Source organism: Oncorhynchus kisutch, linkage group LG2 (genome assembly GCF_002021735.2).
Source record: "Oncorhynchus kisutch isolate 150728-3 linkage group LG2, Okis_V2, whole genome shotgun sequence".
NCBI lineage: Eukaryota > Metazoa > Chordata > Actinopteri > Salmoniformes > Salmonidae > Oncorhynchus > Oncorhynchus kisutch.
Window position 1 is genome coordinate 41,962,373 of NC_034175.2, and position 22,467 is coordinate 41,984,839.

Here is a 22,467-nt window from a genome sequence, read left to right on the forward strand (position 1 = left end):
AACACCCTTCACGCATCAGGCCACAGAAAAAAAGATAGCGTGTGTTTTTATTTTCAATGTCATTATGTGAGCTCTCTGATACCCTGGATTCGTCTCCGGACGAGAGGCAGCGAGACACGTAACCTCTGTCTGCAGTGTTTGTCAGCCATTGGAAAAGGTTATCAGACAGTGGTGTCAGAACCTTGTACGTAACAGTATGATCATCCCTAGTGAAAATCTCATACCTTGTCCAATACTCCTGTATGGTTTTCCAATAACATTGTGGTCAGATCCTAGTATTTTTTTCTGTCATGATGTTCAGATTCACAAATAAAGTAGACCATGTCATATTTCAAAATCCTGTATTCCTTACAGGAGGAAATGGAGGACAAAAGATTTGAGACTAAAAACAGGAGAAGCAGCAGGAACAGAGAGTTGATTTTAATATTGCTCCATAACACCTGAAATTCATTGGAGAGTTAACAGTGAATGTGTGGGTGTGCAGCAGTGGATCCTATACCAAGTGTATTCAGGGCTGAAAGAGTCACTTGGGATACTCATCAGACTATTTTTATTTTGATGAATGTGCAGAGAAAATAACTAATTTCCTTTCTGCCTCTGAGCCATCTTTAAAAAAAAAAAGTTTAAAAAAAAGAGCTCCTCTCTGCTAAATGAACGTTTCCATAATCCCAGTGTGCACTTCTCTGGGCCTCAGAGCTCCACTTTATACCATATCCTAGCTAAATGTGCAGCCTAATACGCTGGTCTACGGCCTTAGAAAGCTGTAAATGTTCACGTTAAAAGAAGGATATTCCATTAGGGCTGGCATTGCCAGGGACCTCATGATACAATATCATCACGATGGCTAGGTGCCGATACGATATGCATTATAATTTTCACGATTCTATATGCATTGCGATTCGACATCGACTTTAATTGTGATTCGATGTTCCAAGCATATTGCTAACCACATGTCTGCAGCAGAGGGACAAGAGAGAGCCGTGATAAAACGAGTTTTGATCAGTCATGGAAATATAAATGCGCTGAAAACAAATTGGTTCCCCATTTAAAAAGATGGAGAACGAGCTATGGAGGAAAAGTTGTGCAGGTACAACCAACTTGAGCAAAAATAATAAATCGCAATATTGTCAAAATAATATCCCGATTCGCAAAAATCAATTTTTCCCCTAACACTATATTTTAAAAGAAATTATTGTTGCACTAGAGGCTACTACTCAGTTCCAACTGCATCTGAAATCAGCTGCTTTTTCAAGGCAGTTGGCTTTTTTACTGTGAAGGAAATTGGTCTATAGATAAAACGTACCAACATACCTCATATGGTGTTCTATCCTATCATTTATTATCCAACATTGTCAGATTCAGCTTATAAAACAATAATTTTACAAAATGTCAAGGGTTCAAGGCTTGGCTAAAAATCACTTGCTACTTTACAACCTGAGGGACAAAATATTCCTTGTTGACATCACACTAAACCAGCCTATACTGTATAATCAAATACAACATAGGGTCAATTATGTCCATAAGTAATTCAAACTCTCACCATACTGTAGGCTAATAAAAACCTGTATGTAGTTGCTTGTGAGTGATGCGAATCCAAAAAGCTTGTTTTACCATGACAAGAGGCATGTTACTAAACCTGTTTAAAGCTGTGCTGTCTGCTAGCACAATGACTGGTTTGACTGTGGACTGAGCCCACATCTTTCAATCATCACATCACAAGGTTTCTGAGAATTAGGCTACGGTGAGTGAGCTAATCTAGCCCATTCATTTCCATACAACATCTGGGAGTACTTCAACTGCTCACCCCTGCCCAGCAGAATTCTGAAGTGGTCTGGGATTTTTTTGTTTTTTAAATCTCATGGCTTGTATGAATGCTAGGTCTATGTGATCTCAGGGTAGAGATGGGCACGCACACAGACACACAAATAGCCTTTTACAGTGCACTCAACATTCACAAGACAACATTCTTGGGAAAAATATCTAACCGTGGCGTGCTGACAGAAACTGAAGGGCAGGCTGAAATGAATGAAGTGAATTCTCAGCGGGAGTGGCTCTGGCGGCTCTACACTCATTTGCATGCGAAAACATAGACTGGCTCCTCGGTCACCTGTGACCACATGAACCTCACAATTCCTCAAGTTTCACACATCCCGAACACTCCCCTCCCGTATTCAAGGCAAAAACCCACATGAACCCTTTTCTTGCCACAACATTTCAGGTGCTGTAAGTCACTGCAAGATAATGAAGGTGCAAGCCATTCCAAAAGGCTGAAATTGGAGCAGATGAGATGCTTTCACATAGTCATGAAGCTTATCAAACCATAATAGCAATAACAGACAAATACCCCCTATTGTGTGTTGCCTACCACCTGTATGCCCTCTAAGATTCCTCACTGTTTGTGTTTTGCTAGCAGGCCCAGGTGTATCGAAGCTGGTGTGAAACAGAGCAAGTTGCACACGGAGAGAGAGTGTCCTGCTCCTCCTCACACACAGCTCCTGTTACCGCCAGTGTGCTGTGTGCAGCAGGGCCTGAAACAAGGCAGGACAGATGCCTGGCATAACAGGAGAATCTCACCCTCAATACAGAGGAACGAAAATAACTGCCTCTTGACTTCCAGGGTTTCAGATACAACAACAACCTCTCAAGTGGAAAGACAGACACACAGGCTACACCTCTGCATTAGGATTCACATAAATGGGGGGGATTCTCATCGCAAACAGGCCTAGACAGACTCAATGACTTTGACCACAGGTACAGTTTAGAAATGTTCTTTAAAAGATGTTCTGTACTGTTAGACTATAACATTTGATTTATAAAATGGGAAAGTGAAAATCATTTCATTGTTGTTTCACGAGAAACTACAGACATCTCCCAAATAGCAGCAAATTCCATATTTAGGTTACTACTTTTGACGGGAGCCCTTGTCTAGTGCACTAAGGGATTTGGGTGCCATTTGGGATGCACACTATATCCTTTCACTTGTGCCTGACAAACAAGGATTCCTGAGGCAGTACTGGTGTACACAACAGCTCCATGGCCAATGTGCCCGGTCAATGCTGTTATCATTGTCTCACCAAGGACACGCCACAGCCTTTCCTAAACACCACATTATCCCACTTAATACTATTCAGCGCTGTTTGCCTCTCCTATTGAGATACAACTCATCTCAGTTAACCTTGAGCAACAGTACAAGGCTTTCTGTAGGGTAAAGGGATCTCGACGATATCCATTTCGTTAGATTGCTCGTGGAGTGAGACGGGAGGAGACAGGAGTCAGGCCTACTGCTTGGCTGGCTGGTCTTGCATTTGTAAATGGGACTGTAGACCGGAGCGGGTCCAGCTAACTAACTGGCAGGTTCATCTGTCTGTAAGAGCTGGGAGCTGCAGCACACCACAGCAGTGGGACAGGACTCTATCAGCACTAAACTCACATCCATTGTTATTGCTAGGTTTCACCGCTATTGTACAAAACATTAGGAAGACCTGCTCTTTCAATGACAGACTGACCAGGTGAAACAAATCAAAGTTTGAGTCACGTGCGCTGATAACAGACAGTGGCGAGGCTATATACAGGCACCAGTTAGTCGGGCTAATTAAAGCAGTATGTACATGAATGTATAGTTAAAGTGACTATGCATATATGGTAAAGAGAGTAGCAGCAGTGTAAAGAGGGGTTTGGGGGGGGGGGGGGACACACACACACACTTGGCTTGGGGGTAAAAGCTGTTGAGAAGCCTTTTGGTCCTAGACTTGGCGCTGCAGTACCACTTGCCATGTGGTATTAGAGAAAAAAAAAGTATATGGCTGGGGTCTTTGACAATTTTTAGGGCCTTCCTCTGACACCGCCTGCTGAAGAGGTCCTGGATGGCAAGCCGCTTAGACCCAGTGATGTACTAGGCCATACGCACTACCCTCTGTTGTGCCTTGCGGTCAGAAGACGAGCAGTTGCCATACCAGGCAGTGATGCAACCAGTCAGGGATGCTCTCGATGTTGCAGCTGTAGAACCTTTTGAGGATCTGAGGACCCACGCCAAATATTTTCAGTCTCCTGAGGGGAATAGGCTTCGCGTGCCCTCTTTACAACTGTCTTTGGACCATTCTAGTTTGTTGGTGATGTGGACACCAAGGAACTTGAAGCTCTCAACCTGCTTCACTACAGCCCCATTGATGAGAATGGGGGCGTGCTCGGTACTCCTTTTCCTGTAGTCCACAATCATCTCCTTAGTCTTGGTTATGTTGAGCGATAGGTTGTTGTTCTGGCACCACCCGGCCAGGTCTCTGACCTCCTCCCTATAGGCTGTCTATTCGTCGTCGGTGATCAGGCCTACCACTGTTGTGTTGTCTGCAAACTTAATGATGGTGTTGGAGTCTCACCTGTATGTAGTCATGGGTGAACAGAGAGTACAGGAGGGGACTGAGCACACACCCCTGAGGGTCCTCCAGTGTTGAGGATCAGCGTGGCAGATGTGTTGCTACCTACCCTCACCAGCTGGGGATCGCCCGTCATGAAGTCCAGGATCCAGTTGCAGAGGGAGGTGTTTAGTCCCAGGATCCTTAGCTTAGTGATGAGCTTTGAGGGAACTATGGTGTTGAACGCTGAGCTGTAGTCAATGAATCCAGATGAAAGCTCTGATGCCTTATTGATGTCACCTGTTAAATCCACTTCACTCAAAACAGTGCAGATGAAGGAGAGGAGACAGGTTAAAGAAGGATTTTTAAGCCTTGAGACAATTGAGAGATGGATTGTGTACGTGTGCCATTTAGAGGGTGAATGGGCAAGACAAAAGATTTAAGTGCCTTTGAGCGGCGTATGGTAGTAAGTGCCAGGCACACCGGTTTGAGTGTGTCAAGAACTGTAGCGCTGCTGGGTTTTACCCACGCTCAACAATTTCCCGTGTGTATCAAGAATGGTCCACCACCCAAAGGACATCCAGCCAACATGACAACTGTGGGAAGCATGAGTCCCTGTAGATCGCTTGACACCTTGTAGATTCAATGCCGACAAAATTAGGCTGTTCTGCAGGCAAAGGGGAGTGCAACTCAATATTAGGTAGGTGTTCTTAATGTTTTGTACACTCAGTGTAAGTTAACACGTGTATTATACTATACCCTTTATACTGTTAACATTTGAAAAATCAGACAAATATTGTTTCTAGTTTCTGACTGCACATTTTTGGCTATAATCTGACAATAGGAGCCTCTTCAGTCTTATTCAAGCCTGCTGCTTCAGGAGAACCATGTCTAACAGACTAGAAAACCAACTACAATGACAGCATCTGTCAACCACTCATTTGTACAACAAAACACATATTTGGTGGACTATACGAAAACCAGCATACACTTGCCTGGGAAAACGAGGCCAAATTAGCGAGAGCAACTTAACACCACTTGGCAAATTAGCCGACATCTGGAGTGAATGACAGGCACTCGAATCGTATTAATTGTGACCGTGAGGGCAGGCAGGGAAGGGAAGCAACGCAACGCTTTTTTCCCTTCTTTTTTTCTCCTGAAGGATGCCATCTAAAGCTAAACATTTCCTCCTGAATATTCAGGCCAAGTGAATACAATATTCATTTTGCTGCAGGAGAACAGTTGATGCATAACAATGAGAGCTGCTAATGAAATCAACCATCAAGCTGAAATACATACATATTAAACCGGGGTCTCAGTGTCACTCGCTTTTTTTTTTTGCATCGTTTGTTCTTTTTCCTCATTTCTCTCCATGACCTTTCAATATTTTTCTCTTATCTTGAATTTGCTCACAGCCAAGAATGATGATTGCATTTCATGACGATTTTATTCTGGGCATGTACAAATAATCTCTGACGGGGTCTCTGAAAGCTTGCAATTTCTGACCGAATTAAAAAAATGTTGTTTTCGCAAACAATGCATTTTAAAATGTTATTTGAACAAGAAAATCCTGAGCCATTTCACGACTCCAAATATCATAAATTAAGTGTAATTGCCATTCTGCTAAACCTCTGTTTGTGCCAAGAGTATAGGCTTACTTATGCAACTTACGTCATTTATAGCAGAGTGTTTAAGTCATTAGAAGTAGGCTAATCCAATGCAAATCTTGTTTAAAGATCAGGTTTTTTCAAATCAATGATCGTAATTGTTAAACAAAACAAATGCAGGGAACCTATTTACAGTGTTTCTCCTATATTCAGCCAGAAAAAGATACCCGTGTTTACATTTGATGTCCGTATAAACACTTACATTCACACGCACAGTGTATTTAATCAAGTACAGGACCAATGGGAGTGAGAGAACCAAAGCACTTAGGCTAAATCTCTGTGTAGCAGTTTGCTGTATCTAGCATTTGACTATCTACGTCGGTTGCGAATACCTGACGAAAATAGCCTACATTTTAGACAAAACAGCAGGTAGCCTAGCAGTAATATTCATTAAATACAGGGAACCTCTTAGGAATGATGAAAAAAAGGCAGTGCTTTTTAAAAAAAATAATGTTTTTGCCTAAGCCCTACACAGCACAAGCCAATGCTAGTTTCCTGACTCCGCATACAGATCTTTCCCTTAAATTGTCATTTGAATCATTTTTGCACATTCCTTGTAAACAAAGGGAGGGGGATAATTGATCAAAGTGGGAGAAAGAGATCCCGGTGAGTGGTGGAAGGTCAGCCCCCGCCAGCCAGCCGAGAGAGCTGATAGGGGGGAAAAAAGAGCCCCATTGCTCCCGAGCTGCCATTCCTCTTCCCTGACAAAGACTCCATCTGCCACCGAGCCATTCGCAGCCTCCGATTCAGAATACCAATGATTCCCAACCATTCTGCAAGTCTAGCGTTCACCTTGGTATCACCTCTACGTGGGTCTGATGCGCTGACGGTACAGATCTCCTCCCTGCAGGCGGCAGTGCACTGCAGGCTGCCAGCCCAGCCCGCCACAGAGCACAGCACTCATACAGCTAAGTGGCATTTATGCAGTTCCTGGAAGGACAGCATTTTATTAGCATCAATATTATTTAAGTCTTTTCAGATCTGTGCGAGATTTCCAACCCATTATAATTCACACTCAAATGGTAATAAGCGGTGATTGGCGAAGTGGGAAGGATTTAAATCATGCCAAAGTAATGAGAGTGGGATGCTTTACCTGCAAATCACAGTGATTTCAGGGAACACGGTCTGAAAGGATTTTCATTTTGCCGTGCATAGTGTGTGGTGTGCATTTTGCCAGTCCTCAGAGGCGATGGGAGTCAGAGTGAGAGGGTGGAAAAATCCCCTGGCCTCTGCCGAAGTCTCAATGCCAGCATTAAGGGAAAGACAGGCAGCTGGTCCTAACATCCCAATGATACTAAAGAGAATTCAATTTTCCCCTTCGCCATCTGCACACCAAACCACAGAGACACACTTATGGGACAGCCTCCTCTCCCATTAGAAAAACTCCCTTGTGTCGACCATGCCAGTGCTGTCCCAAGACCCTGTCTTTCCTGACCTCTCGACCCTGAGGGGAAGCGCCGGGATTAGTTCAAGTTTATTGACAACAAATTAGCGTCTGTGGTGGGCGCAGATGGCCAGAGCTCAAACCTTAGCTTCAAATAACGATTCTGTAATTACTTCCCTCACGTTCAGTTATACCTTATTCCCACTGCCTTTAAAATAGAGGAACAATGCACAAATCCAATCACAGCCAGAATGAGATATGGAAATTCCCTGATGTGTGGTTGCTTCAAATGGGGCTGTTTCTCATGTCTACTTCTCATGGTCTTGAGGCCTTGAGAGAAAGGTCACACTAGGCCTTGTACTAAGCACAACTGGCTTTGTTTCAAGTCGGTGATACCTCCGCCAGGGGGGCTACTGAGGTTAGTATGTAACACCAGAGAGAAAAGAGGGGGGGTGGGGTCAGTGGGATCTTTCCTATCAGTTTAGGAGACAGCACTTAAAGCAAGACCTGTGTGACCACCTCCCTCCAGCCAGATCCCCGGGGAGCACAGCCATCCTGACCCCAGCTGTCTCAGCCAGCAGACACACACAAATCCCCTGCCTCGGCCTCCCTTGCATCTCCACCCTTGCACCCTGCAGTCCTCAGCCTGCCTACTTTTAAAACACACCCAACCACCTAGCCCCGACAATCTCTCCCCCCTCTCCATATGCAGATACACGGCTCACTGCGGATGACCTACAATCGCTCTGCAAATTGAAGCTCAACAATCATGGTAGTGCAACAGCGCAACTGAATCATGGCAGTGCGCTTCATTAAGGTACATTATTTCCTGCTATATTTGCCTTTCCGAAGAGGCATAAATATTTGGCTCCATTTGTGCACACATTAGCAGCAAGGCAGGCATGCATGCACCACACGGGAGAATGAGTGGTTTACACCCTTCCAATGACAAGCAATATCTAACGTCTCCACCGAAGATCTGAGGATGAATTAATTCAGGGAATGTATTGAACAAAGACACGAGAATCCAGAGAGGTTAAGCAGATGAGAAGTGACAAAAGTCTGACTTCTCGGTCTCCACAGTACATCAGTAAAGCTGCTGACCACAGCATAGTTGTTGACAATTAGCACGTTACAAAGTAGCATAAAACAGAGACCTTCGGTGTCGGATGAGGTTACCAGTATGCTGCATAATTCACAAGAGTAAAGCCCCACTGATGTGTCTCCCAGAAGGTCGCCTTTCAGAGAGAGCGGTCTGACGCTGAACAAGCTCAAGTGTAGCCAGATATCTCGCAGACTGTATTAGGGCTTAACTGAATGAATAGCCTACACTAAATGTTAGCATAAATATTGGTAGCGTACACAGATTTGCAGACATAGTCGCAGGTGCAGCATAATGATAGTGTTTTAGCTCCAACAGTTCAGTAATATCTAGCAATAAAAATACTTAAACGAACACACTATCCGGAAAAAAATATAAATTAACAAATATTAGAATGAGCAATGTAAGAGACCAGAATAAATAACAAATTAACAAAAATAAATAAATATATATAACACACAGTCTGGACACACTTACTCATTCAAGGATTTATCTTTATTTGGACTATTTTCTACATTGTAGAATAATAGTGAAGACAACAAAACTATGAAATAACACATATGGAATCATGTAGTAACCAAACAAAAGTGTTAAAACAAATATATTGTGTTTGAAATGTTTCAAAGTAGCCACCCTTTGCCAGCTTCATGAGGTACAGTAGTCACCTGGAATGCATTTCAATTAACAGGTGTGCCTTGTTAAAATTACATTTGTGGAATTTCTTTCCTTCTTAATGCGTTTGAGCCAAATCAGTGGTGTTGTGACACGGTAGGGGTCGTATACAGAAGATAGCCCTATTTGGTAAAAGACCAAGCCCATTATTACTTTAAGACATGAAGGTCAGTCAATACGGAACATTTCAACTGCAATCACAAAAACCATCAAGCCCTATGATGAAACTGGCTCTCATGAGGACCGCCACAGGAAAGGAAGACCCAGAGTTACCTCTGCTGCAGAGGATACGTTTGTTAGAGTTCCAAGCCTCAGAAATTGCATATATTGCAAATAAATGCTTCAGAGTTCAAGTAACAGACACATCAACATCAATTGTTCAGAGGAGACTGTGTGAACCAGGCCTTCATGGTCAAATTGCTGCAAAGAAACACTACGAAGAAGAGACTTGCTTGGGCCAAGAAACACAAGCAATGGACATTAGACGGCTGGAAATCTGGCCTTTGGTCTGATGAGTCCAAATTGGAGATTTAAGGTTCCATCCGCTGTGTTTTTGGAAGATGCGGAGTAGGTGAACGGATGATCTCCGCATGTGTGGTTCCCACCATGAAGCACGGAGGTGGTGTGATGGCGCTTTTCTGGTAACACTGTCATTGATTCATTTAGAATTCAAGGCACACTTAACCAGCATGGCTACCACAGCATTCTGCAGCGATACGCCATCCCATCTGGTTTGCACTTAGTGGGACTATCACTTGTTTTTCAACAGGACAATGACCCAAACACACCTCCAGGCTGTGTAAGGGCTATTTGACCAAGTAGGAGAGTGATGGAGTGCTGCATCACATGACCTGGCCTCCACAATCAACCAACCTCAAACCAATTAAGATGGTTCGGGATGAGTTGGACCGCAGAGTGAAGGAAAACCAGCCAACAACTGCTCAGCATATGCGGGAACTCCTTCAGGACCATTGAAAAAGCATTCCAGGTGAATCTGGTTCAGAAAATGCCAAGTGTGCAAAGCTGTCATGGCAAAGGGCAGCTGAAAAGAATCTATATTTTTATTTGTTTAACACTTTTTTGGTTACTAAATTATTCTACAATGTAGAAAATAGTTTTAAAAAATAAAGAAAAACAGTTGAATGAGTAGTTATGTCCAAACTTTTGACTGGGCCATTCTTGATACACACGGAAAACTGTTGAGCATGAAAACCCCAGCAGCGTTGCAGTTCTTGACACACCCAAACCAGTTTGCCTGGCACCTACCCTGGCACCATAGCCCGTCCAAAGTCAATTCAATCTTTTGTCTTGCCCATTCACCCTCTGAATGGCACACATACACAAATCATGTCAAGGCTTAAAAATCCTTCTTTAACCGATCTGTCCTACATTGACACTGATTGAAGTGGATTTCAAGTGACATCAATAGGGGATCATAGCTTTCACCTGGATTCACCTAGTCAGTCTAGGTCATGGACAGAGCAGGTGTTCCTAATGTCTTGTACACTCTGTGTAATGGACAGTAGGTGAAAAGGTGTGAACAGCAGTAGTAATATAGGATGAGCTATGAATAGAACACAGTACTTACATATAAAGTGGGTAAAACAGTATGTAAGCATTAGGGATGCACCGATATTCCATTTTGTCGACACCCAATAAAAACAAAAATCCAATAAAAATGACACCCGATATTAAAAATGTTGAGGCCTTTTAAGCATTCTAGTACAGTTAAATAGTTGAAACACACACCAAGAAGTTATTTTGTTGGCATTTGCGTATGTCCCCATTACCAGTAAAACATAATCAAAACCCATTTCTTTCACTTACTTGCTGTGCTGTTTTGTTGTTCATTTGTTCAGTCTCAACCAGAATTTCATGATACATGTCAAGAAGTTTCAGCTCCATGGCCTCTCTTCCTCGGTGCACACTGTCACTGTGTCCATTTCCATCTTGTCCAGCTGTGTCTAACATTTCATGTAAACCCTGTTTCTTGTCTGCATTGAAGTAGTAGTCCTTGTACCTAGCATCGAGCATGGTGGCGACACAGTAAAGAGGCTCAGAGAGAATGCCACTGAATCGCTTGTTCACAGCCTCGCTTGTTCACAGCCTCAAGTACTTTTGCGAGTTAACCCCACGGTCTGTGTGGGCAGTTTTGTTGAGCAGGCGTTTCAATGCCATGACAGAGGGTATCATGTCTGCTGCAGACACAGTTGATTATCTTATTTCTCCAGTCAGTTGGAGCTAGGAGTGTGTTCATGTTTCCAAGTTTCAAACATGTTCTCAAATGCCATCGAAATGGCAGCAGCGGTATGAGAACCAGCACATTCTTGAGCATGCAATATGGCTTTCCTGTGCACGAAATCCTCGTCGACCCACTGTGCTGTCAGACTCAGCATGCTCATGGGGCTGGCATCGCTGGTCCAAATGTCAGTCGTGAAGCTAATAGCAGTGACGCCCATAGCAAGTAGCTCATAGATGCACAGTATTGTTGAAATGCACAACTCCGGTAGGGCAACATCTGAAAAATAGGGGCTCGAGGTGCTCTACCAGTCGGCGAAAGCCAACATCATCCACAACAGAACGGTAGACTGTCAAGGGCAATGAATTCCATTATCTTGGCGTTAAGTTGTATATCTAAAATGTTTACTCTATCAAATGACAGCACAACTTGAACTTATTTAGTTATTGGAAGGGTGCGCATAGTATTTTTCTGCTTTTGTTCTGTGTAACGCTGTATTTTTCGAGGAGTCATTACGTCATCTACCTACGATATACCTGGGCTCCAGAATGGCGCAGCAGTCTAAGGCACAGCATCTCAGTGCTAGAGGTGTCACTACAGACCCTGGTTTGAATCCAGGCTGTATCACAACCGGTTGGGAGTCCCATTAGGGCGGCACACAATTGGCCCAGTGTCGTATGGGATTGGCTGGTGTAGGCCGTCATTGTAAATAAGAATTTGTTCTAGGCTGACTTGCCTAGTAAAATAAAAGGTTAAATACAAATATAGGTATGCACATCGGCGTTAAACTAGACAGACATCGGACCGACACCGATGTTGGCAATTTTAACTAAAATCGATTCGGCTATATCGTACATCCTTAGTAAAACATTAAAGTGACCAGTGTTCAATGACTATGTACATTGGGCAGCAGTCTCTAAGGTGCAGGGTAGAGTACCAGGAGGTTGCTGGCTAAAACAGTGACTAAGGCTAGTGGTGACTATTTAACATTCTGATGGCCTGGAGATGGAAGCTGTTTCTCAGGCTCTCGGTCCCAGCTTTGATTCACCTGTACTGTCTCCGGCTTCTAGGTGGTAGCGGGGTGAACAGGCCGAGGCTCGGTGGCTTAGGTCCTTGATGATCTTACTGGCTTTCCTGTGACAAGCCACATTTCTTCAGCCTCCTGAGGCAACACAGTGCATAGCTTTAGTGCTAGCCACAGTGCATAGCCCAACTGACATGTGAGCAACCAGCACTAAAACCAAACACAGGGGACAAAGTTTGGTTGGAGGAACCCAGCAATATAATAGAACAGTTTGTAGAAGAGGAGATTCAGCCAGGGCGACTGGCTGGGCTGATGCAATTCATTGTGAAGTCCTAGCATCTCGCGGCCCAGCTGCCCACTGCTTGTGACCTTTGGGGTTTGTTCTACTCTCCCTGGGCTCGCCGGGGATTGACTATCTGGTTGTGTCCCGAATGGCACCCTCTACCCATTGTAGTGCACTACTTTTGACAAGGGCCAATGGGGTTCTGGTCAAAAGTAGTGGACTATACAGGGAATAGGGTGCCATTTGGGACACATCCCCAGTCATTAAAACACCTTGCAGTCTCAATCGAATGAGGTGGAGCGACTCTGCTTAAGCATTACTGACTCCTTGGAAAACAACCCACCTTGACTACGGTTCCTCACAACAGCTCTGGTCTGTTATTCACAGGAAGTCTTGCGATCTACGTAGGCTAATAATAACTGATGTTGTAGTTAGGGCTGGGAATGGCCAAGGACCTCAAGATAGGATATTATCACGATACAGTGCCTTCAGAAAGTAGTCTGCTTCTAAATCTGCATTGCTTGCCGTTTGGGGCTTTAGGCTGGGTTTCTTTATAAGCACTTTGTGACATCTGCTTATGTAAAAAGGGCTTTATAAATACATGTGATTGACATTCACACCCTGTGACTTATTCCACATTTTGTTGTGTTACAGCCTGAATTCAATATTGATCAAGTTTTTCTGTTGTCACCCATCTACACACACACACACACAATACCCCACCATGACAAAGTGAAAACATGCTTTTAGAAATGTTTGCAAATGTATTGAAAATGAAATAAAGAAATCTAATTTACATACATATTCACACCCTTTAGTCAAATCATCTTTGGCAGCGATTACAGCAGTGAGTCTTTCTGGGTAAGTCTCGAAGAGCTTTGCACAACTGGATTGTACAATATTTGCCCACTTTTATAAATTCTTCAAGCTTTGTTAAGTTGGTTGTTGATCATTGCTTGACAGCAATTTTCAAGTCTTGCCTAGGATTTTCAAGATTATATAAGTCAAAACTCTAACTAGGCCATTCAGGAACATTCAATGTCTGCTTTATAGGGTATTGTGTGTAGGCCAGTGACACAAAATCTCCATTTAATCTATTTTAAATTCAGGCTGGAAAAAGTCCAGGGGTTGTGAATACTTTCTGAAAGCACTGCATGTATTGAGACTCTCACAATTCTGTATGCATTGCGATTCATATACTGTAATTTTACTACGATTCGATGTTCCAAACATATTGCTCACCATACACTGTGTACAAAACACTAAGAACATAGTCTTTCCATGACATAGACTGACCAGGTGCATCCAGGTGAAAGCTATGATCCCTTATTGATGTCACCTGTTAAATCCATCTCAATCAGTGTAGATGAACAGGAGGAGACAGGTTAAAGAAGGATTTTTAAGCCTCGAGACAATTGAGACATGGATTGTGTATGTGTGCCATTCAGAGGGTGAATGGGCAAGACACAAGATTTAAGTGCCTTTGAACAGGGTATGGTAGTAGGTGCCAGGCGCAAGAACTGCGACGCTGCTGGGGTTTTCCACGCGCAACAGTTTCTTGTGTGTATCAAGAATGATCCACCACCCAATGGACAACTGCGAGAAGCATCGGCATCAACATTGGCCAGCATCCCTGTAGGAACGCCTCCGACACCTTGTAGAGCCCATGCAAGAGAGGGACAAGAGAGGGCCATGAGAAAATAAGTTTTGATCAGTCATGGAAATACATGTGCTCCCTATTTAAAAAGAAGATGGAGAACAAGCTATGAAGGACAAATACTGGAGTTTTGGTGCCGGTACAGACAACTAATTCAAAAATAATATTGTGATATTGTCAAAATAGAATAGAAATCCAGATATCGTTTACGATATATCGTAACTGTATCGATCCCCCCCATCACTAGTTGTAGTACACTGATACACAGACTCACGTATCCTGTGTAGATTTAGGAATCAACTTTGAAAATAGTTCTTTCATCACCAGCTCTCTCTCCTTGTCCTTCCCTCCCCACCCCTGGCCAAGAGCAGGGAGGAGGAAGAGCAGATGCTGAGGCTCGAGTATTTACTACCCCATATATAACACAGAAACCTGTTAGCCATTCAGGCTCGTCGCAAAATACACTCTTTGAAGCCACACCGTTAACTGTAGGGAGGACATTAATAAAAAATGTAAAAAGGAGAAATAGAAAAATATCACTGGTGTTTCAGCACACTCAAACCCCCCCCCCCCCCCCCCCCCCCCAAAGGGGGCCGGGCATCTCAGTAAAACACACCAGTCAATAGGGCTCTCCGAACCCCTTCCCTCCCATCCTGTCTCCTCAGCCTTTTCAGCAATAAGATCAGGAGAAGAGTCAGGCAGGCTTCTAGGTAAACTGATGTTACTGATGGCTACCATAGGACATTCTGGAAGGTTCCCATAACACACAACCTGGGCAGGATCTGGGATGATGGGATTCCTCTCCTCAATCCCCATTCCAACTCTTTCTGGAACGCTGTGGTAGACCCATCTCCTGGCAGGGTCACAAAGATTCTATTAGGGTTTTCCTCAGGATCACAAAGTTAGCTGAAGAACGTCCCTGCCCTCGGTTTAGCACATCGACTTCAGTAAAAAATAACATGTTGCCGATGGTTACTTCGCATTGCCCTTTTACTTTCAACAATACACATTTCAAATGCTGCCGGAGGGAGAAAACAATTATGTGACACACTGTTTTGGTTGGACGTTTTACTGTTGAAGAATGGAACAGTGAAAGTTTGTTAGACCGTCAAGCCTCGGCTATAGCAGCCTTGACAGGCCCGACACGCAGCCAAGAGGAAAGGGAAAGTCCAGCAATAACACTGTCTTGCTATTAGTGACATACACTAGACACCTGATAATACCTGCTCTCTCACACTTATGCAATGGTTGAAAACAGTTGAAAAACCAGTACAGAAACCAACGACTGAAATATTGAAGTATTTACAGTAAATGCCGGAGGTTTGTGCAATTCCTGAATCGAGGGACTTTGGGGCATTTCTCTGAGGCTTGTGTGTTGTAAACACGTGTTCTACATTGCACCGAAAATAACTCTGGGGCTCCTCACACCGTGTGGTAGTGATTGTTGCAGTCGTAAGTCAGACTGTCTGATAGGAGTGGAGCTGAAGCTTTGAGAGCCCTCCTGACATTGTCTGGGGTGCAACACTACACTACTATTTACAGAGGCAGCCATGCAGCCACTATTCAAAGCTTCTTTATGTAAAGTGGTTCACTTTCAAATTCAAAACAAAAGCAAAGGACAGCTCAAACTCCACCAATTACCCCAATTTGGTTGACAGTAATTTGGAAATAGCCAAAAGTAATAGAATGCTTCTTTTCATACAGATTAGTATGTTTTGAAACTCTGACATGCTAATTCCATGCAAGACGGGAAAACTAATTAGAAATTCGCAAACAGAGCAAAGTGTACTGTAGCACAAACTAATTCCATTAAAGAGGGCCTTGTTAAATCTAGGCCTAATTGGAAAATGCTCTAATCCTATACCTAAATAATGCTTTGAACTGAAGAGTTGTGCTTAGTCCAGTAGCCTATCCCTTCGTGACTTTCAAAGTCCAATTTGACAAAATAAACAGATTTTCGGACACAAAAATAAAATAAAAAAACAAACAGGGACTTCAAATACAAACAGTGGGGACAAAATTGTTTACAGCTGCGATGGGCGATTAGAATGCAGTCAGTGTGACCAAACACTTACTGCTGAAGGATCCTCAATTCTGTGACATCACAGCTCTGCAAGCTGAAACAGAAGAAGACAACAGTCGGCCTAATTGCTTTATTTTATTGATTTATTCATTCTCCATAATTCCTGCCTGAAAGCAATATGAAAATAAAATAAAAATGCTAATTCGAATGGGTTTAGGCCTTGAGGGGGGAATACCTTATCCATTCTAACATCGACAGGGAATCAAAGCCCTGCTGCAGCAGCTTTGCATTATGGACCGATCAAACAAAAAAGGCTGGTGTATTTCAAATATTACAACAAAAATCAGTTACAATTGGAATATAGCCATATCTAACCCAAAACTGCTAGTCTAACTAGTTTGAGTCAAATCGATGACTAAGTAGTCTACAATATTTCACATCTAGACAGATCCTCCTATTTGTACTCAAATGAGTGTCTGTCTCAAGTCCAGCAGCTGTTTTTCAGCCAGTGCAGTGGATTGAGAGAAAGCGTGCGACATGCTGGTGGTGTCTCTCCTCTCACGTTGCTGGAGGAGTCGTGTCACACTGGTGTGGAGCTCAACACCGTAAGGCAGATCTCAGCTCATCCACAAATCGCGCACCCCTTCTCTCCCCTCCACCAACACGCATATCATCCTGGGAGATTTGGATCACCAGAAACAACAGCACTTGCAGAAGCACTCCCAAACATTTCTGGCAAGACAGCACATTTCTTGTATTTCATTACACATTTCCATCTGGGTTCGTTTCAATTGGAATGTGAAGGAAACGAGGGCTGCGGCAGTTTAACACCCGGTGTCAGCAGCAGACTTAAGCACACATGATTTACAGCCTCGACGCATCACTCAAATTCCCCTAGTCCACCACGCAATCTGTCTACAGGACGACTATGGCTTCACAACGGAGCCAAGGGAAACAGACATGACTAGTGTTCATACAACAGACTATTATAGCAGCACAAACAATTGACTGTCAGCAATAGATCCAACTGTCAATGTAAGCGATCACGTCAACGTTATGACAACGATCATTACAAAAAGACAGCCTATAAAAACAACAATGTAGTGAATGAGGTCTTTATAAATCAGACTACTCATTTTGTTTTCGTCATAGAGGAGATGAACAAAAAGGGTTTCTATTCTATTTGTTCAGCGCTCCAGGAGTGGAGTCTAAAACTCAAGACAGGCTACAGATGAAGCAAGCAAGTATGGGCACAGATTCCTAGGCCTGGCCTACCTATGATTTATCTGAACACCAGCCTGTAACATATAAACTCAAACAAGTCAGTCATTCTCCTGCTGCAGTTGATTAGGCCTAACTTGCTTTTTGGACAATCCTCTCTAGGAACTGTTCTCAGTGAGCACTGTTTACTGAGCGAGGCAAACATGATGCTGTTAAAAACTACACTTGTGCCATTTCAGCTCAGGAGGCCATTTGCTCTCAGTCATCGTAATCTTGCTACGACTGCTGCTGCGGGCCATGCCATTTCCCTATCCTAGCAAATGCTTTGCTCAAAATGGCTTCAAGCCAATTACTGGCATCTAAGGAGTGTCTCCATCTTTATTCACTCAAAGGATGGGTATCAATTACACACTAATTAGAAAGACACGCCTCCTCCTGCTATAGCTTAGTAACAAATCCATCCTGATTCACCCGGTGTTGATAGAAGACAGTATTTTCTCCTCCTGTTTAGCATAACCTAAAACTACCAGTACTTTAACAGGATCTTAGGTTACACACCATATAGCCTAACCTGGTAATAAAGTTTTGACTAGCTGTAAACTCAGTGAAGATGATAGTTGATAACCCGTATGTTGTCCCTCTACAGTGAGGTTTATGGAGATTAAAAGCAGATGAAGAAGAAAACGTTGGCGAAAGCACATGTTATACTCATGTTGTCCTATAGTCTTCGGAGGAAGAAAATGTAGGCTAACAAATTGGATCAAGGCCTGGGTCTAAGCTGTCCAAGATCCCCCATACATGGCATTGAATTGTTGGTTAAGGGCTTGTAATTAAGCATTTCACAGTAAGGTCTACACCTGTTGTATTTGGTGCATGTGACAAATACAATTTGATCGGGTTCAATGTTGGTTAAGAAATTCAATATAAATAGCCCACAGGCCAACACTGAGGCACATTGGAAAAGGTTTAGCCTACATACAACAGCATGGGCTGACTAAAGAACGCCTCATCACAGAGTAAGGAGTGGACACAGATTCTACGGCCAAGCCAGCAACAGATCTAAACCACTCATTACACTGTGTAGCATGATCAAACCAGCAGGGCTGTACAGCTGTAATCGTTTCCAAATGCTGCAACAACAAACAAAATCATTTCTCACAGAGTCACCTGGACAAACCTTTCCCTGCCTTGCTGGTTCTGGTCTAAAACATGACCGGAGAGAGAACATGAGATCTTATTATCTTTTGAGACAGAATCAGAGGAAATAGACCCAAATGATAACCGTTTTGGATCCTTGGTTGTGTGGCGTTCCCAGGACAGCAACAGGATTCAAATCCACTTGAGGAACGCTGAGATGTTCTGACAAGAGGGAGTGCCGTTGCATCCCCGAGCGCCGAAAATGGTAGGGCAGAGAGAAATTAGTTGCTTCCTAAAAAATGCCGGTGCGCCTGCCTGTATGTTTAAATTAGCTCTAAATATTTGGATTACATCGGGGAGCTCTCCCATAGGATTTGCCATAGCCTGGAGGAGCCGTTTCTATCTCCACACAACTCACACATCAATAACAACCTCTGCAAAGTGCAATTAATACACTATTTAGCCCTCCCCACAACAGACAGGCTCTTCCTGCAACTCCATCTGTGCCATTTTGTGGTTTGAACAACAGCAGAGGGCAAGCGGGAGATGGATATTATCTCTTTTCTCTGATGTTTCATCCAGCGCTGGGAGCGTAAAAGGTCACTCCCCGGCCTCAAATAAAAGGTATTTTCCCAGTAGTTCCTTTTGAACTGCTTGGGCTGAACCTTCTCATGTTACGGCTAGCCGTCTTTCCGTGGCATCACTTAAAGAAGAGAGACAATAGCATGAAACTTACCTTGAGAGAAAGCTCAACAACAGTAATGAGTAATACATTTAAAAAACAGCTATGTTCCAGGTTTCCTTTTCCCATCCTCTCCACACAGCTGTGATGGATTACAGAGTTTCAGCGTTTATTAGAGAGTTCAGCGGAAAACCGTTTTGTCTGTTAAACTAACAGTGTCTTAACGTCTTCAGGTCATTTACCAACCACAAACATGTAGGTCTATCGCCATACCTGGTCACAACTTGTAACACTTTCCTTTCCTGACAACTTAATCTTGTGTCTTCACCTGATGCAGCACTAGCAGAAATGAGGAATAGCCTAATAATCCCACCTACTGTAGTGTAGTAGGCCCACATGTCGTGAGACATCTCCATGCTCATACAAATAATTCCTGATAATCCACTCCTTCCACACACTGGGGATCATTTTAAACCATTCAGCTAAAACAGGTTCCTGCAGTTGGTGCCATGATTCAATAAAGCAGTTTAGGCTACTAACTAAATAAACTGAACAAGTATTGTTAACATGGAAAAGTGTCCGGAAGAGTTGTAATGGAGGCTAAAGGGGAATGGAGCAGCATCTTTCTAAATGCACAAATGTCATTCGTCTTTCCTACAATCATGTGGAGTGGCAGGGTCCTTTTCCCTCCTTCCCCCTCCTGCATCTTGGGAGACATTAAGCAGAGCTTGAATCAACAAAGAAGAATGTATCCAATGTTGGTTTCTACTGACCCACATTCACAACTGTTTTCCCCTTTCCTTTGTAATTTCATGCAGTGTTCAATAAATGTAATATTTAAAGCTGCAATATGTAACCTTTTGGGAGACCTGACTAAATACACATAGAAATGTGAGTTATAGATCTGTCACTCATTGAAAGCAAGTCTAAGAAGCAGTAGATCTGTTCTATGTATGCTATTTCTATGCTTCCCGTTCTTAAGTTTCATTTTTGAGTCTTTTAATTTCAGTTTTGCACAACAGCTTTAAACAGATGAAAACACAACATTTTGGGGTATATAGAAAATATATTTCACAGCCGTTTAGATGGTACAATGATTCTCTAGACAATACATGCTTGTTTTGTCACAAACTGAAATTTGCAATTTTAGAAACAAGGAAATGGCGGAGTGATTTCCGCACAGTTTATCTTTAAAACCGTGGCTGCAGCAGACCTGCTAGCACAGCTAAAATGGCAAGCCTTTGTGGCAGTAGTGACCGATTTTAAATGCATGAAGATCAATAAATAAAACGGGGCACTGCTGAAACACAATCTTGGTGTGTGAGTGGAATGGGTTATAACAGCCAGAGAACGTCTTCACTCATACTGCAACCAGCTGTCCTGAATTATGAATACATACGTAGCATTGAGAGGCTAGATAAGGATCATATCACCTCCACCTTACCCGACACCCTAGACCCACTGCAGTTTGCATACCGCCCCAATAAATCCATGGATGATGCAATCGCCATCGCACTGCCCTATCCCATCTGGACAAGAGGAATAACTATCTAAGAACGCTGTTCATTGACTACAGCTCAGCCTTCTACACCATAGTACCCTCCAAGCTCATCATTAAGCTTGGTGCCCTGGGTCTGAAACCCACCCGGTGCAACTGGGTCCTGGACTTCCTGACGTGATGCCCCCAGGTGGTGAAGGTAGGAAACAACACCTCCACTACGCTGATCCTCAACAAAGGGGCCCCAACACAGGGGCCCCACAAGGGTGCGTGCTCAGACCCCTCCTGTACTCCTTGTTCACCCATGAACGCCTCCAACTCAATCATTGAGTTTGCAGATGACACAACAGCGGTAGGGCTGCATACCAACAACGAGACAGCCAACAGGGAGGAGGTGAGAGCCCTGGCGGAATGGTGCCAGAAAAATAACTTCTCCCTCAACAAAATGAAGGAGCTGATTGTGGACTTCAGGAGACAGGGGGAGCAAGCCCCCACCCACAGGGCCGCAACGGAGAAGGTGAAAAGCTTCAAGTTCATCGGCGTACACATTACTGACAATCTGAAATGGTTCACCCAAACAGAGAGTGTGGTGAAGGTGGCGCAACAGCGCCTCTTCAACCTCAGGAGGCTGAAGAAATTCAGCTTGGCACCTATGACCCTCACAAACTTTTACAGATGCACCATTGAGAGCATCCTGTCGAGCTGGATCACTGCCTGGTATGACAACTGCACCGTCCGCAACCGCAGGGCTCTCCAAAGGGTGGTGCGGTCTGCCCATGCATCACCGGGGGCACACTGCCTGCCCTCCAGGACATCTACAGCACCCAATGTCACAATCCCAGAAGGCGAGGTCAGTACAGGTGCATCAAAGCTGGGACCGAGACTGAAAAACAGCTTCCACCTCAAAGCCATCAGACTGTTAAATAGCCATCACTAGCCTTCCTCCACTCAATACCCTGCTCTGAACATAGTCACTGTCACTAGTCGGCTACCACCCGGTTCCTCAACCCTGCACCTTAGAGGCTGCTGCCCTATGTACATAGACATGGAACACTGGCCACTTTAATAATAGATACCGTTTTACTAATTTCATATGTATTCTAATCCAGGCCATCCTATTCAACTATTGCTGTACATATACTTTTCTATCCTACGTACTCTACATTCTATTCACCAAATCCCAGAGCCCTCTCTGGCCTCCAAAATACCAGCAGTTTAAATGTGTACTCCAGTACATGCAATTTCAGCTAAGGATGCAAATAGCAGTAAGCAGCCAAACAAAACGGGCCTAACTATTGGCATTTCAAACATGGAGCTCATTATCACAGCAGGGAACTTCAATCATTGGAGCATCCCTGCTTCAGCTAAGACATGACAACCATCTCCAGGAGCGGAAAACTAAACCAGAAGGGAAAATGTGTAATCTCCCAGTCCCTGACATATTCGTAATAAACGACCCTGCCTAATGTTTCTCCGGATCAGCCAATCAGAATGTGTCAACCCTGACCTACAAAAGGACTCACGTCAAG

At 43.7% G+C, this 22,467-nt stretch overlaps 1 protein-coding gene across 9 annotated transcripts in view; it reads right to left on the reverse strand.

Moving 5' to 3' along the window:
- Window positions 1–22,467, reverse strand: part of LOC109866128 (bromodomain adjacent to zinc finger domain protein 2B) — a 98,364-nt gene that overhangs the window by 70,496 nt on the left and 5,401 nt on the right. For 6 of the 9 annotated variants that reach the window (XM_031794507.1, XM_031794530.1, XM_031794524.1 and 3 more), the window contains exon 2: window positions 16,453–16,494. The exons of the other annotated variants lie outside the window; for them this stretch is intronic. The gene's annotated coding sequence lies outside the window, so the exon portion shown is untranslated. The remainder of the gene's footprint in view (window positions 1–16,452; window positions 16,495–22,467) is intronic. 9 annotated transcript variants of the gene reach the window in all.